The sequence below is a fragment of the Paramormyrops kingsleyae genome, chromosome 13 (assembly GCF_048594095.1).
Source record: "Paramormyrops kingsleyae isolate MSU_618 chromosome 13, PKINGS_0.4, whole genome shotgun sequence".
NCBI lineage: Eukaryota > Metazoa > Chordata > Actinopteri > Osteoglossiformes > Mormyridae > Paramormyrops > Paramormyrops kingsleyae.
The window spans coordinates 26,871,772-26,886,574 of NC_132809.1; positions in this window are offsets into that span (position 1 = coordinate 26,871,772).

Here is a 14,803-nt window from a genome sequence, read left to right on the forward strand (position 1 = left end):
GGGCTGGACGTGAACAGGAAAGATAGAAAAGACTGAGTGTTTTCAGTTTTTGGCTGATGGCCTTTTTCAGGCCAACCAAAGGAGAATTAATGAGTTTCAAATGTGCATCGGTCGTTGGACACTGTGTTGCGTTTGCAGAGTGGGTGTTATCACCATGTGGTGGATCAGGAGGCACAGGAGATGGATACTGTTTATTTAGGGAGTTGGGGGGGGGGGGGAGTTTAAGGGATGGTGGGGGTGGACACTATGCCTGTAATCAGAGGGTCACCAGTTCAAATCCCAGGGTCAGCAGAGTGATGTCACCATTGGGTCCCTGAGCAAGGCCCTTAACCTCAACTGCAACAAGGACTGTCTGATCCTGCTTTCTCATTGTATGTCACTTTGGACTAAATAGAAGCTAGGAATGTGGTAGCTGGGCATGGGGGGTCCAGGGGCCCATGCTGCTGATCAGTAGGATGACAGTCCCCTCTTCGTGGTTGTTCTCCTGACTGTTTGCTAGTGGGGGAAGAGATGCAGGGGGAGGAAGTCCCCCCCCTCCCCGTGGCTCTCAGCAATCCCGACTACATTCTCTTCTCATTTAAATATTTGTTCAAGTATGAGAGCAGCTACAGTGGAATATGTAATTCTGCATATACCATCCTGTTCTGCTTCTTTTTAACCTTAACCAGAAGTAAACAAACAAAATACAAGACTTTTGGCTATTTTAGTTGTTTTATTGTAGTCACAGATTTTTTATAAAATTGATTTTCCCCTTGTGGTGACTGAAAAATGGTCCCTACACTGTCAAAATAACAGGTTTTTATCACATTGTGGGGACATTTGGTCCCCACAATGTAATATATACCTCTCTCTCTCTCTCTCTCTCTCACACACACACACACACACACATTGCTCACAGGCATCTCTCTGGCCACCCGTGTGGAGACAGTGGCTGCTGTCCGCCTTCGTGGTTCTGAATGCCGTCCTCCTGGGCCTGTTGAGTCCCTGCTCACTCACAACTCGATACATGGTTTGCTGCAATAGCTCTTCACGCATGCATGAGTATAACACACACACACACACACACACACACAAAAACACACAAGCAAAGTCTACGCCGATGATAAAATAAAAACCGCATCGTTTCAAAGTCTTGAGTACGAAAACACTTGAGACTCACTTAATACGATTGGGATTCTGAGAGTCTTAATGTCTGCTTAATTCCTTCCCATTGCCTCTAGCTCTATTTTATTCCGTCACCCATTTTTTGTATTGCTTTACTGCCTCCTTGATCTTGTTGTTATTTTATTTTTTTATTCTAATCTTCAATGTTTTAGCTGCTTTTTACTGTGTCGTAGACCGCATGTTGCAAATAAAAAATATTATTATGATCACTCAGGCAAAGCGGCTGGGGCCCCTTCTGACTGTCGCGGGAACACCCCCGTCTGCGGGGGCCGTGGGCCGGAGCAGCAATTAGACTGGCTGCAGCAGCTGGCTACGCTTGTTAATGTGACAAGTCCCAGGGCTGTGCCCGTAGCCCCGTAAAGCGTGTTTTCACTGGCCTAACCAGCTGGAACGACCGCAGTTCCCGCCTCTGTGGAACAGCGAAGTAGGGAGGCCGGACCTGAGCCTGTGGGGGGGGGGGGTTCCTCTGTTTCTGCGAGAATGTGCTGAGATCGAGAGTGCGTTGTTTTTATGAGTAATCGTGGCTTTGCACGCCGCATTCTGACGGCACGCCAGTGTGTTTGTTATCACCGTACGCAGTGAATAAGCTGTATGCATGTGTATTTACATTTGCGTCGCATTATACGTTTCGTTAATTCGCCAGACGCTTTTATCCAAAGTGAGGCTGATAGATCGCAAACACGCAGCTGTCAGTGAGCCAACTGGCCATGAGTACAGCTAGGCTGAGCTTCCAGTGAATGGCCAGGTAATGCAGTGTCGGAACGACGCGGTATGTTACAAGGAGCGTAGCAAGAACTGAATAAGAGAGCCATTCACATCAAAGCCAAAATGCTACAATGTAAGCGAGGGATTGAAGAGGCGTGTCTTATGCTCCACCTAATGTGTAGCAAAGGCGTTTCACGTGTGATTGTGTTTGTAGTCGTGTGTGTTTTTTTTATGCACTAGGAGGTGTGCCGGCTTAGAGGGGTGTACAGTGATGCGTAAGGAGTGATATACTGAGTGGTCACCTCCGGGGGGGCTGGAGGGGGCCTTGGGAGGCAGGTGCAGCTTCAGACCCCCCGGGGGGATTAGGAGCGAAGTGGAATGTGTCCAGAATCACTCTTTAATGGCGGGGGCCAAGCCCGGCCCTGAGGGAACGCGACAGCAGATTAATTATCAGCCTGATCCTCCCCGGCCCCTCCCCGACGGCGCAGGGGGGTTGTTAGGGGGAGGGGCCGTCTCTTCATCGTAAAACCTGCGAGAGACAGCAGAGAACAGCGATGTCGTGTTTAGCGGCAGAACATGGCATTAAAATCGCTGTGTTTGTTGCCAGCTTTACTATCCGCCCTCCAACCTGCTGCTCGTTCCTGAACGCGCAGAGCGATCACTGGACTTCTCAGCCTCGGCACTTACATTTTATGCCCCCCCCCCCCCCCCGCGCGCCGTTCATTGAAATTTTTTAATTCCAGCCCAGCCACGGGAGACGTTCCTGTAATTACGGTTTAAATTACAGCCCCACCCTCTTCCCTGTGTCGTCCCCATGTTAAGTGAAGTGATACCTGCCATTAGGCGACCTTCATCTCCTCCCCGCTGGTTGGCTAACGGTTGCCTGAGGCACGATTGCAACCAATCACTGGGCATAGCACTTTTGACCCCATCCGCTTTGAGGAGGGGAGGGGTGAAGATTAATTCTTGTCCGGTCAATTCACTGGCTCCCTGATTATGGGGAGATTCTGAGGTATTACCCCCCCCCATGGATCCTTCTTGTCTCTGAGGTTATCTCCTCATCCTGCCTTTCATCTCCCGCTTGAGATGCCCGTCATGTCCGTGATTCTCTGCTGCATGGTAATAAGCCCGAATGCACCTTTCTGCCTCTTCTCCACCCGATCACCCCCCCCCCCTTGCCGGCACCACCCAGGTGGGGAAGGCACCTCCCGCAGACAACTATAAGATGGCTGCCTTGCCTGGCTTCCCAGAGAGGAACCACAGTTTCCTCCACACTGCCTCTCCTGTCCCTCCCTGCCCAATTACAGCCAATTTATCGCAAATTCTTTTTTACAGATGACGCCCAAAAACGCCTGAATCCCCCAGTTTGTCATATAGGTGGATTTCCTGAGCCAGCAGCTCGATCTCCTTCTCATGACAAGCCCCTGACCTTCTGAGCTCTCAGCCTTTCGGAGCGGTGACATTTCAGGGCTGAAGCTTGGAGCAGTGCGTAATCTCCCAGTAAGCCCAGATTCCCACTGGCCCTGTGTTTAATAGGACTCTCCCCTCAGTCATTACTGTGGGATCTGCGTACATGAGGGAGACTTGACCCAAATACAAACAGACATGCAGACCTAAATTACTAATATTGAGATATAAAATCTGGTTGAGATTTGCGCACCCTTATTTATTAGATGCTTATATTCGAACCAGTGTACTTTTTTCTTTGAGAAGGCATGGTTAGCTAGTCCTTGGAGCAATGGGGGATTATGGTCCCTGTTCAGGGGGTCAATTATAAAACCACTTTGCCAGCATTGGGATTTGAACTAGCGACCTTCTGGTAACGGGCGTAGAGTTGTAACCTACTGAGCCACACACTCTCCTTGCTGTTGGGAGTGTCTGTGTGCTTCAGCATGTTGCCTAAGCCGAATCGCTATGGAGCTGAGTGAGTGGACAGGGATCGTGGTAGAGAGCCTGCGGCTGGACCAGAACACGTGGGCCTTCCTGTGGACTGCAGGGGAGATGTTGGGGGTGTGGCTTGTTGGTGATGGGCGGGGCCTGCAGATTGACGGTACACGGTGCTGCGGGGTGTCATTCAGACACAGGGCTGATGGGGCTTCAGAGAATGCGAGAGTGTGGAAAGGCGGGGTGGGGGGGGCAGCCTTTTCAATCAGAGGCTCGTGCCGAGGGAGCAGCCTGGCCTGGCACTACACAGCCCCCGCTGAGAATTTCCTATTCAGACCTGTCTGCGAGACAGATGGGCACTGGGAGGTGGGGGCTGGCGGCCACTTTTAATATATTTATAAATTCCCCTCCCCCACAGAATCCCTTTGTTCCCTCAACGTTCACTGAAGGGGAAACGTGGGGCTGCACCCCAATGTGAAAAGCTCGTTAATGAGCCGGGCTTCTGAATGACTGAGTAGCGCAAGTAAGCATTAGCATTAGCGCGAGTAAGCATTGGCATGAGTAAGGGTTAACGTGAGTATGCATTAGCATTAGTGCGAGTAAGCATTGGCATGAGTAAGGGTTAATGTGAGTATGCATTAGTGCGAGTAAGCATTGGCATGAGTAAGGGTTAATGTGAGTATGCATTAGCATTAGTGCGAGTAAGCATTGGCATGAGTAAGGGTTAACATGAGTATGCATTAGCATTAGTGCGAGTAAGCATTGGCATGAGTAAGGGTTAACATGAGTATGCATTAGCATTAGTACGAGTAAGCGTCAGCGCAGGTTAAAGTTAGCTTGAGGCTAACTGCAAACAACCAGATAGACACATGAAACTGAATTTACTACCCAAACATGTCTTATTAAAATCAGATGATTGGATCTTGTTTGGAACTGGTAGCAGCACGAAATGCAGGTCTGTGCCAGTAAGGAACATCATGGATTTCTGCTGTTACTCCAGATTCTGTGATGCTCCCGTGATCCTGGACGACTGACAGCGCTCTGACCATATCATGTTAGCCATCTTGTTGAGTGCCGAGGTCCTGAAGGGCAGAGGCGGGTGGGGGCGCGGTGGAGTTGGCGGGTGGGGGCGCGGTGAGGTTGGCGGGTGGGGGGGCGCTCATGCTGACCTCATTCTGCAGCTGCAGAGTGGCCTGCCCTCATCGCTTACCAAACTCCCGATACATTATTAATAGACTTGCAACAGCTGGGGGTCGTGACCTCCGTCACCCATGGGGCTGCGACCTTCAGGATATTTGCTGAAAAAAAGCTCTTTATGGACGATTTGAAAAAGACTATGAATGTGTTTATTAAAAATTTATTTGTGAATAATCCATTTTTTTCATCTCATTTTCACAGGCGCCATCATCTTGCCACCATCCTGACTCCACCCATAACCCCCCCCCCCCCCCCACCAGGCCAGGGCAATGACGTGGTGGTGTTGCCCCGGGTGAGCTTCTTGTTAGTGTGGAGCTGGGCGAGTTTCCCCTGGGGTATCTCACGCGGAGTGGGGGCCCTCATTTTTCCCGCCGCGTGTCGACTGACAACGTGGACCGCCCTGTAATTTCACTCATTGGAAGATTACAAGTATCTGTCACATGGGGGGCAGTAATCACACTTAAACACGCCCGTCTCTCCTCCCCCCTCCCTGTGTGGCTTTCCTGGGGGCTGTGAGGAAGAAATACAAACATGTCTCTCAACGACACTGTGGACGATTCGGGGGGGGGGGGGACGTCGACCACCTGAATGGCTTCTTTTGTACAGATGGAGAGAGCAGAGGCCCCCATCCAAGATGGGGGGGGCATTTGTTGGCTGAGACGTGAGGCCAGCCATGGATGAGCTCATTTTCGGGGTTAGAACCGTGTGACCTGCTGGCGTGTGCTGCACCTTCCCGTGGAGATGGAGATGACCCCCCCATGGCCTTGCCCCCCCACTCTGCCTCCCACGTGACAATGGGGCAGATTTCCCAGCATTCCCTGGGCCCCTTTTTGTATATTGTTTTGGGCAACACGGTGGATCGGTGGGTAGTGCTGTTGCCTCACACATCCGGCGGTGGGGGCTATGGACTGGCATCCCATCCAGGGTGCACCCAGCCCTGTGCCCTGCAATGGACTGGCATCCCATCCAGGGTGCACCCAGCCCTGTGCCCTGCAATGGACTGGCATCCCATCCAGGCTGCACCCAGCCCTGTGCCCTGCAATGGACTGGCATCCCATCCAGGGTGCACCCAGCCCTGTGCCCTGCAATGGACTGGCATCCCATCCAGGGTGCATCCAGCCCTGTGCCCTGTGCTAACTGGGATAGGCTCCAGGCCCCTGGTGACCCAGGCCGTAATAAGCGATGAGTTGGATGTGAAGAAATAGACGGCGTATCATAATGCACAGAATGGTGTCTGCAAGGCCGCTTCCTGCTGAAACATTAATGCCTTCCTGTGGGAGCCACATCCTGATCTTCACTCCAGCTTCTTGTGCGTCGCTCTGTCCTGCAATTGTATTTAGGTCAGAAGCTAAAATAAGCACATCCGATGAAGGAGGAGCCGCGACGCCGTGACGCTCCGGGTCCGTTTCAGAGCGCCGTGACGCTCAGCTGGCACCTGCCCACCCATCGCCACCCCCACCAGGTACCTCCAGGCATTTCGAGAGGCTCTGATGCTGCACCTTTCTGCCAGAACGGCCACTCTCACACCCCACTGGTCACATGACACGGCGTAGCAGAGAGGAGAGTCTAAATGCACTAAACTGTGCAGCTCTGCTTTTGTCTGGAATTGCGATGCAAACGGTGGCAAAAACAGCCCAACCCCCGCAATTACACCCCTAAAGTCTGCACAAACCAGAGACGGACGCTAATGAGGAAGCTTAACAGCTACACACACAGGCAGCCGGAAAACCTGCCTCATTTAAGCCCCATGATTTTAAGCAGCCGATTTTAATCAATAGATCTGCCGGCTCCTTTTCACTGCCGTGTGACGAGATCCTGGCAGAATCCCTGCCATACATTTACAAAATTCATTTTTATTTCGCGTCCATCAAAGCTGACCCGTCGGCCATCGCTACCAGCCTCCACGTCCATTATCTCCTTCCGCCTCTTTACTTTTTTTAGCGCAGAACTCTCTCACCGCTGCTTTTGTGCCTGGTACATATTGTTCTGGCTGACGGCGGCCACTCGGTCAGCATTAAGAATCGCGCTGGAAGCAGATGGCAATCCTGTGAGGAATTTAGGAAGCTTTGAATAGGACTCTGTGTGTGTGTGTTTCCCCCCCCCCCCATGGAAAACAGCCCCATAAGGAGAATCAAACACAACAGCGAAATTATTTTGAATTTCCATGCATTACAAATGAAAATATACCCTCAGTCTTCTGTTTAGTTTGCTTTGCAGTTCTCTACCTGCTCTTTTCCTTTCTGCGCTAACCGAACTCTCCGTGTCCTTGACAATGTCATCAATCACGGCCTTTCCCTTCCCAACCCCGGCTGAGCTCCATTACATGGTGACCTTTGACCACATGCCCGGCTGGTGCGGGAACGTCTTCAGCGTCGTGACGTCCGTCGGGGCCGCTGGAAGTTCCGTGTGGGCGTCATGCTTATGAAAGCCTGCGGAGCGTGACCCTGGCGGACCAAGCACATGTGGGGGGTGTACCTGCAGACAGGAATTAGCGTTAGCCGCCACCTCCCATGTGTCTGTGCTTAACTCACTGATTTGTGGATTGTCAGTCTGTTATAAGCCGGAATATTTCAGCTTGCTGTGCAGTGAAGTGAATAAAAAAATAAGAAGAGCTGCTGTTAATATTTAATCATTTGGCTGACAGGGTGCATGAGTCTGCTAGCTGCTCGGTGCTTAGAAATCCGTAGCACGTACTGCTAGCATCAGGGCATTTGGGTTCCAAGTCTAGGCTCTGCTCTGGCCCTGTCCCAAGCCCGTCAGAACCCCAAGACCCCCCCGAGGTCAGTGAGTCGAGATCATCGCTGTGAAAGGAGCTTGACTCAGAGGAGCAGAAGTGCTGTCCTTTCTGTCCCCAACCTCTGCTTCTCCCTCTCCCTGTTTTTCCCCAGGCTAGCATAGTGATGCCCCCCCCCCCTCCCCCAACTTTCACTGACTGGATGAGGTTCTTGGCTGAGAGTGAGTCTCCTCACGCCCTTAGGCGGGTGCCAGAGTCCCAGGCCCAATAATGTACCATAGAAGACCCGCAGCCCATATGAGGGGGGGTGTCTCTCTGTGGTCTGAGGTACAGCTTACATGCTGGGAGATCCGGCTCCCCTGGACACCTGCCACCTGCACGGTGACCCGGCGAACACAGAACTGGCTCACGCCGCATCTGCTGGATGAGCCCGGGGGGAGCAAGGGGGAGGGAGTGTCTGTCCCCTCCCCCCTGCTTTTCGGTGAGGCCTGCTGTCAGCTGGGAGCGTACTGGGACCATAGCGCCTCCTCCAGGCACATCACATCCCCCGAAGCAGCTGCAGCGCGCAGTGTGGGCGTGTGCCACTGGCGGATAGCGTGGCTGCGTCACCCCCAGCTCATTGGCTCCCGAGGACGAAAAAAACAAAGTATAGGTGCTGTATGTGTTTTGTCCTCCCAGAGCCGTCATTCTCTCCCTCCCTCCTTCCCTCCCTTCTGCAGGAGCTGGGTGTTCTGGTGCTGTTCTCTCATTAGACCCCAACACCTGTCTCCAGAGGGGCTGTTCTGGAATTCTGGATCTATTGTAGCCACATGTCAAAACTTGTTTTTAATGAATTCTGGGTAATCCTCTGCATTACGACTTATAATCAAATCGCTGCTTTTTCCCAAGTCACAGCTCCCGCTATAATAATAATAATAATAATAATAATAATAATAATAATAATAATAATAGTGCCTGATCTACTGGCTTCCTGTTTTGAATTCACCGATTTCTCTGTGTTGCTCATTTCAAGCCAGTAACGTTTTTGCTGTGTTTTGGGCTGCAGGTCTCTGGATTTCCGGACCTTTGACCTTTCGCCTGCACTTTCGAACCTCCGCCTTTGGATCCTACCCCATCTAATCACTACTAACAATAATAATTTACCCCCATCTTTGCGTGTGTGCAGTGTGCAGACTCTCCCCGGCTTATTACAAAGTATAATGGAGCTTTAAAGGATGATCCCGTTCTCTGACTCTGCTGGCCGTAAGGTGGCTGTAAGCTCAGGGCACATGGCAGGGCGGACGCTTTCAGCCCCAGCTTGATGAAGATGAAAAGCCATTCACAATAATCAGCGCTGCTAATGGGCGATGGCTAGTCGGTGCTGGCGAAACCACGCGATTCAGCGTATTGAGCGTGTGCTGCAAGCTACATGCAACCATGAGTATGTCTGCTCCGGGAAGCAGATGTCACCGTCATAGTGTCCCAACTCAGTCCCTGTCCAGGCTGAGCTGAGCTCCCCCTCTCCCTGCAGGCCCTGTTGTTCCTCTACTGGTCCTTGAATTCCTGCACAGACTCATCCATCATCTATCTGTATTTTAATTCCCTGACACCAGTCTGTTTCATACACGGGAAAACAGTCTGTAAATGCGTTGACATAAATGGAAACCGGGTTCGAATCCCGGCGGACCGTGAGCTTGATTTCTTAATCATCGTGGGAAAAATGCAGTGTGTCTGCGATGAGCACAGCAGTTTGGGAGGTTACATTTTTGAGCACAGGAGTTATTCATAGACCTCCCAGTTCTTGGGTAGCATTTTGTAAGACGAGACGGCAGCTTTCGGAGAGTGGGGCAGGAGGACTTCTTGGGGAGGGGGGGGGGCAGCTGTGACCCCGTGTCCCTAATGACTCTGTCTGATGATGTAGATGCGTATTAATAGGAACTCCATAACGAGGTCTTTCAATCCAATTTAGGATTTGAAAAAGTAAATGTCTGCCCCAGTTTGCCCAGTCCCACCCACCTCCTCAAGTTGGCTCCTTGTTCCCTGATCTATCACCCGCCCCTCGCTGCCACCATCCTCGCCGCCAAGTCACACTGTGAACATGTGAAGCCGGGGGTGAGGTGACAATGAGCTCTCCGCCATCGTCAGACACAACACGCCGCTCAGCGTTAATCAATTTCCGCACTATTTTCAGCACATGTAGAAAGACGGGCGAAGTTAATCTCTTCAGTAACCAACCACCATCATCTGTGGGCCATAAAGCCACCGTTCAGGGAAGCCAGTATCCATGTGCCTCAATGATCCAACCTGGCCAGAAGGGGGCGTCCTAGTTAAGGAACCAAATTCGTCACCAAAAAGTAGCAGGATGGGCCACGGTGTTGAAACTATGCGGAAGAAGATGGCCTGAATTTCTGAAAATATAAAGCTGAAAGTGTTAGTGAAGGAGGACAAGAAAAGGACAGGAAGAGTGTTTATGTCTTGAAACATTGACATTTAAGAACAACAAATTAAGTCCTTCATCCCTCAAAACAAGACACTAAACCATCACACTGTCCAGTCTGGAGATCATCTTCTTTCTTCCAGACTAAAAGACTGTACTGTACTTTACTGTTCCTTATTAGTCACTAGCTGTTAGGGGACAAACTACATCTTTGGCTGCACTCAAAGGCTAAAGAATCATGGAGGCAACTGCAAAGAAAAGTACCTGGAAAGTCAGTGGTGATTTCCAGCTGAGATCCCTGCACACGCTGGATCTTAATTAATCACGTTACAGGAGGAGTTACTGGAGGACAGCTAGTCTTGTTTAATAAACTAATGAACATGATTCATAGTTAAATTTGAAACATAACTTAAAGTCACCTCAGCATGTTTTCAGACTTGGTACCCAGAGGAAACCCCACAACGACATGGGGAGGCTCGAACCCGCGAGGCAGTAATGCTGCACCATGTCATGTTTTCTGAGATTGTAATAATAACGAAAATTTTACAAAACCAGATACGTGAATGCATTGTACTTATTCAGAACAAAATCTAATATATTGCATTTAAAATGTGATCAGCATCTCAATCATAGCTGACTGGTGAAAGGCCTTCACTGGTTAGAGAAGCTGCCTGGTCGGCAGGTAAGATCAGCAAGCCCTGGTTCATGCAACGATCGGCCCAGAACGCCGTGGCGGCATGGAGCCCCTAGATCGCGGTAATGCACCGCCACCCAGCGCCCAGACGCACGCGGGCGTCTCGCCGGCTACCGGTAATCCCCAAGTCCGATGGAGAGTCACGCAGGTGGGATTTGGTGAGTGGGGGCTGCCAGTGTAGTGGGGAAAGGGGGATGAGGGCCGGTTCTTCCTGGGTGATCCTTAAACAGCCGTGGAGCTGGCAGCCACTGAATGGAGGAGCCGGGGAGGACCAGAGCAGACGGAGAGCCAGGTCATGTGATTTCGGCCAGCCAACCGGCTGCCAGGAAATGCAAGGACTCCCGCTTAGGGGGATAGACAGCAGATGGAGAGGCAGTGGGAGAGAAAGTGATGGCAGGCACGTGTGAGGGGGGCGTGCGCATGAACGAGTGATGGGGAGGTATATATCCTCTGACATTCTTAACACTATTACTGTTCATTGTCATTTATTATTTATTGTTGCCGTCTATTAATGTGTAAATGTCTTTTTCCAGCAAAAATATCTGTGTTGTTTTACTACAATAAAGTATCTTTCTCTGTAGAGAGCAGTGGCAAGAGGGGTGGAAAATGACGGGTGGGGGATTGTAGCCAGATGCCGCGTGGCATGAAGGGCGTGGCACTGTAGCACTCGGCGGCCCTGATTGGCTGGTGGGGGAGGGGGGAGGTTTGATGTCATCAGGGAGGCACCTGTGCGTGCGTGTGTGAGTGAGTGTGCGAATGACCGAGGTCTCCCGGGAATGAGCGAAACCAGTGTTTGGTGAGGGGGGAGGCGGATGGAGGAAGAAATAAGGACAGGGTGGTGTAGGGTGAAAACAGGGAGGAAAGGAAAAAAAGAGAATGAGCTATGAGAGCAAGCAGGCAGCCCCAGCTGTGTGCGGGAGCCTGGTGACGCAGGACCTGCGCACACGCACGTGTCACCAGTCACCTGACCTGGAACCTCCCATGCCGACTTTCCACAGCGTAACTCCTTATATGGGAATCAGCTCCGGATGTGTCTGCCTGAGGAACACCAAGGTCAGACCGTCTGCTCCCCAAAGACACCTGCAGTGCATTGTGGGATCTGACGGGGGACACAGAGGGTCATTCCTCTGATGAGGACAGCTTCTTCCACTGCTCTCCTTCATCGATGTTGCATGGCATGTTTAATGGTGAATTAAAAGTCACTGGGCTTGTCGAATGCTCTAACATGCTTTAAGAACTTTCTCCTAAATGCTCCAGGTCTCATACGACATGTCAATGGGGCTTCTTTACGGAGAGAGCGACTGACTCAGCATAATCACTCACCCCATATAATATTCGCAGTCACAGATTACTCAACTGGTTAGTTGAAACAAAATTTTAGTCTGGATTAATACTTTCTGGATCTGAACTATCCACCTCCGCCCTGCTGTCTCTTAAGTGGATGTGGGGGCTCTGTGTAGGGGTGGTGTGTGGTTCAACGGATGCTGCCTGTCATTGGAAGGTCATTGGTTCAAATCCCGGTGTCCGATTGCTCCAGGGACTGTCTGACCTTGCTTTCTCAAAAACATACATCTGCTGAATAAGCTACATGTATGTTTATTCTGTTATTCTAGGCTAATCAGAACATTCACATCTCAGGTGAGGGTAACTCTGGTAGGACGGTGTTTGGTCAGAGGGTTTAAAGTTAGTTCTATTAGTATAGGTTACAGTCTCACTAAACAGCAGAACATGTAACAGTCCAAAAGGACATCAACACAGACTGTCCCAAACCTACGACTGGGTTCCGTTACAACAGAGAGATTTACGTCGGAATGGATGTATGTCACAATAGGATAATCACAATTTTTAGGTGTGAGAATGACACAGAGATGTGTGTGAGGCGGGAATGGTCGCTCTGCCGCACAGTACAGTACTTCCCTGTGACAATTATCGCAAGTTAGCATAGCGCTCCTAGGTGTACGGCTGCCCAAAATTAACTTTTACATACAATGACTTAATTAAAAAAAAAAAGAATCTTATTTGTAAGACATTGTAGGATGCATATGTTGTTAGTCAGCAGAGCTGGAAAGTTCCGGCTCAGAAAGTACAAATCTAGACCAAGATTTTGTTTCAACCAACCAGTTGAGTATAAAGAGTCTCATCCAGTATGCAACTGGTGGGCTGGAACAAAATCTTGGTCTGGACGAATTCGGAAAAGTGTGAGAACTCGCATAAGAAGCAGGGATGTTGAGTGATAAAGGATTAACGTTTGTGTGCTGTCTATAAATAATAAAACTGGCCTCTTTTCCAGCTGTAAGTCTGTGAATGATCTGAAACAAACTGCTGGAGCTTAATCTGCCCTGGTGTGGAGGTGGCAGATGGATTTGTTTGAGTCCCATTGACACGACTGAATGACGATGTTGACGGCAACTTTTCCTGCAGTTTATAGAATGACTGTGTGACCTTGTGCTTGCTCTGCCAGTAGAGCAGAGCTGCAGATTTCATTAACTCCTTGTTGCATTTAGTTGATGGGATAAAAAAGGTGCTTGTCCAGCTAGATGCTGTACTTTTGGTAGTAAAAATTGGGGATTTTCCCCTTTCCACTGATTTCTGGTCAGGTATCAGTACCAAAAGCACCAGGGCTACTTTTTTGTTACTTCGGCACTTTCAGACGTGTTTATTGTCCATTGGTTATACCAACAACCTGCCTCGCAAACACAAAATACATCTGCCATCCTGAAAAAACGTAGTTACAAACTCGGAAAACAACCATAAACTAAGTATAACAAATAGTAATAATAATGGATACGTGGACAAATGAAGAGACCCCTCTGGTCTTTTGCAAACTAGTCCCCTTTGTCACTTGTCTATAAAAGAGCGTAGGTGCTGCCGTTTATCCCGCGGTAGCCCTGTCACTAAAGCAAAACGCATGTTTGAGATAAAACTGGAAAGAGAAGAATGAGAATCTGGGGCTTCACCAGCGAAATGTCATTTTCAACATTTCATCTTTGCGTCAATGTGATTTCATTTTGCCAACAATTTTCCACCACGTTTTCTCAGTCTTTTCTTTCTTTTGATTTATGACATCTCCTCCAGAATAAATGTCGATTGAGCTTAGTCCCAATCTTTTGCTTCATTGGCATCCTAGAACAGAACTTTTAATGGAATTATGGCCGACTACTCAGAATGTAGCATCTTTACATTTAGTAGGCTACGTCTGATACTGTCCTTCTATAGTCCCCGTAAAACTTCGCAACAGTATAATGAGACACGAGCCAACGTTAGTAATTATAAATCTGCGTGCCAGTGTTTATGCCCGCGTACGTGCCTATTGCTCCGTCCTTGGCTGCTTCCCGCTACCTTTTGTGCATATCTCGAGTGGAGACAGGTTGTCATGGAGACCTCCACACTTATACAAAAGGCAAAGAAGAGAAATTCTGCTTTCAGTGGCTTCACAGCAAACACTCCGCTAACTCTATCCGTGATGTAAATGACATGGAAGAGACAACTAAATTAAATCTGGCACCACTTTATTTTTTCATTCCTGTTGCAATTCATTGGAGGGGAAACAATTACGGTGATGCATAACTTCAGAATGATAACAAAAATGAACAATTACACTGGTCCTAGATATGGGACAGGGAGTATTTATATCTGATAGGGGTCTGCATATGGCAGCGGGCGGCAGGTGAGACCTTTCAGGCTGCGTTTGTACGTTAGATAAGGCAAAGCCATTGAATTCCACACCCTTTCACAACTTCTCACGTTTTTCAACGGGGAAACATTTTTTTTGTCTTGTAAGTCCACGTTAATTTTCTCGTTCCGTCACGCTGCATCTATCATCACTGTTTGTTCTCCGTAAAGCGATCAGCTGAATGCGGATCATGGAGCTAAGCGGCCGGGCAGTAATAATACGGCAATCACAGGCACTTCATCACTTGCTAATTAGATTTCAACCAACTGCCACTTTGTCCTCGCAGTAATCTTGTCAAAGCCTCTCAGAGTTCCGCGGCAGGGGGAGTGATACACA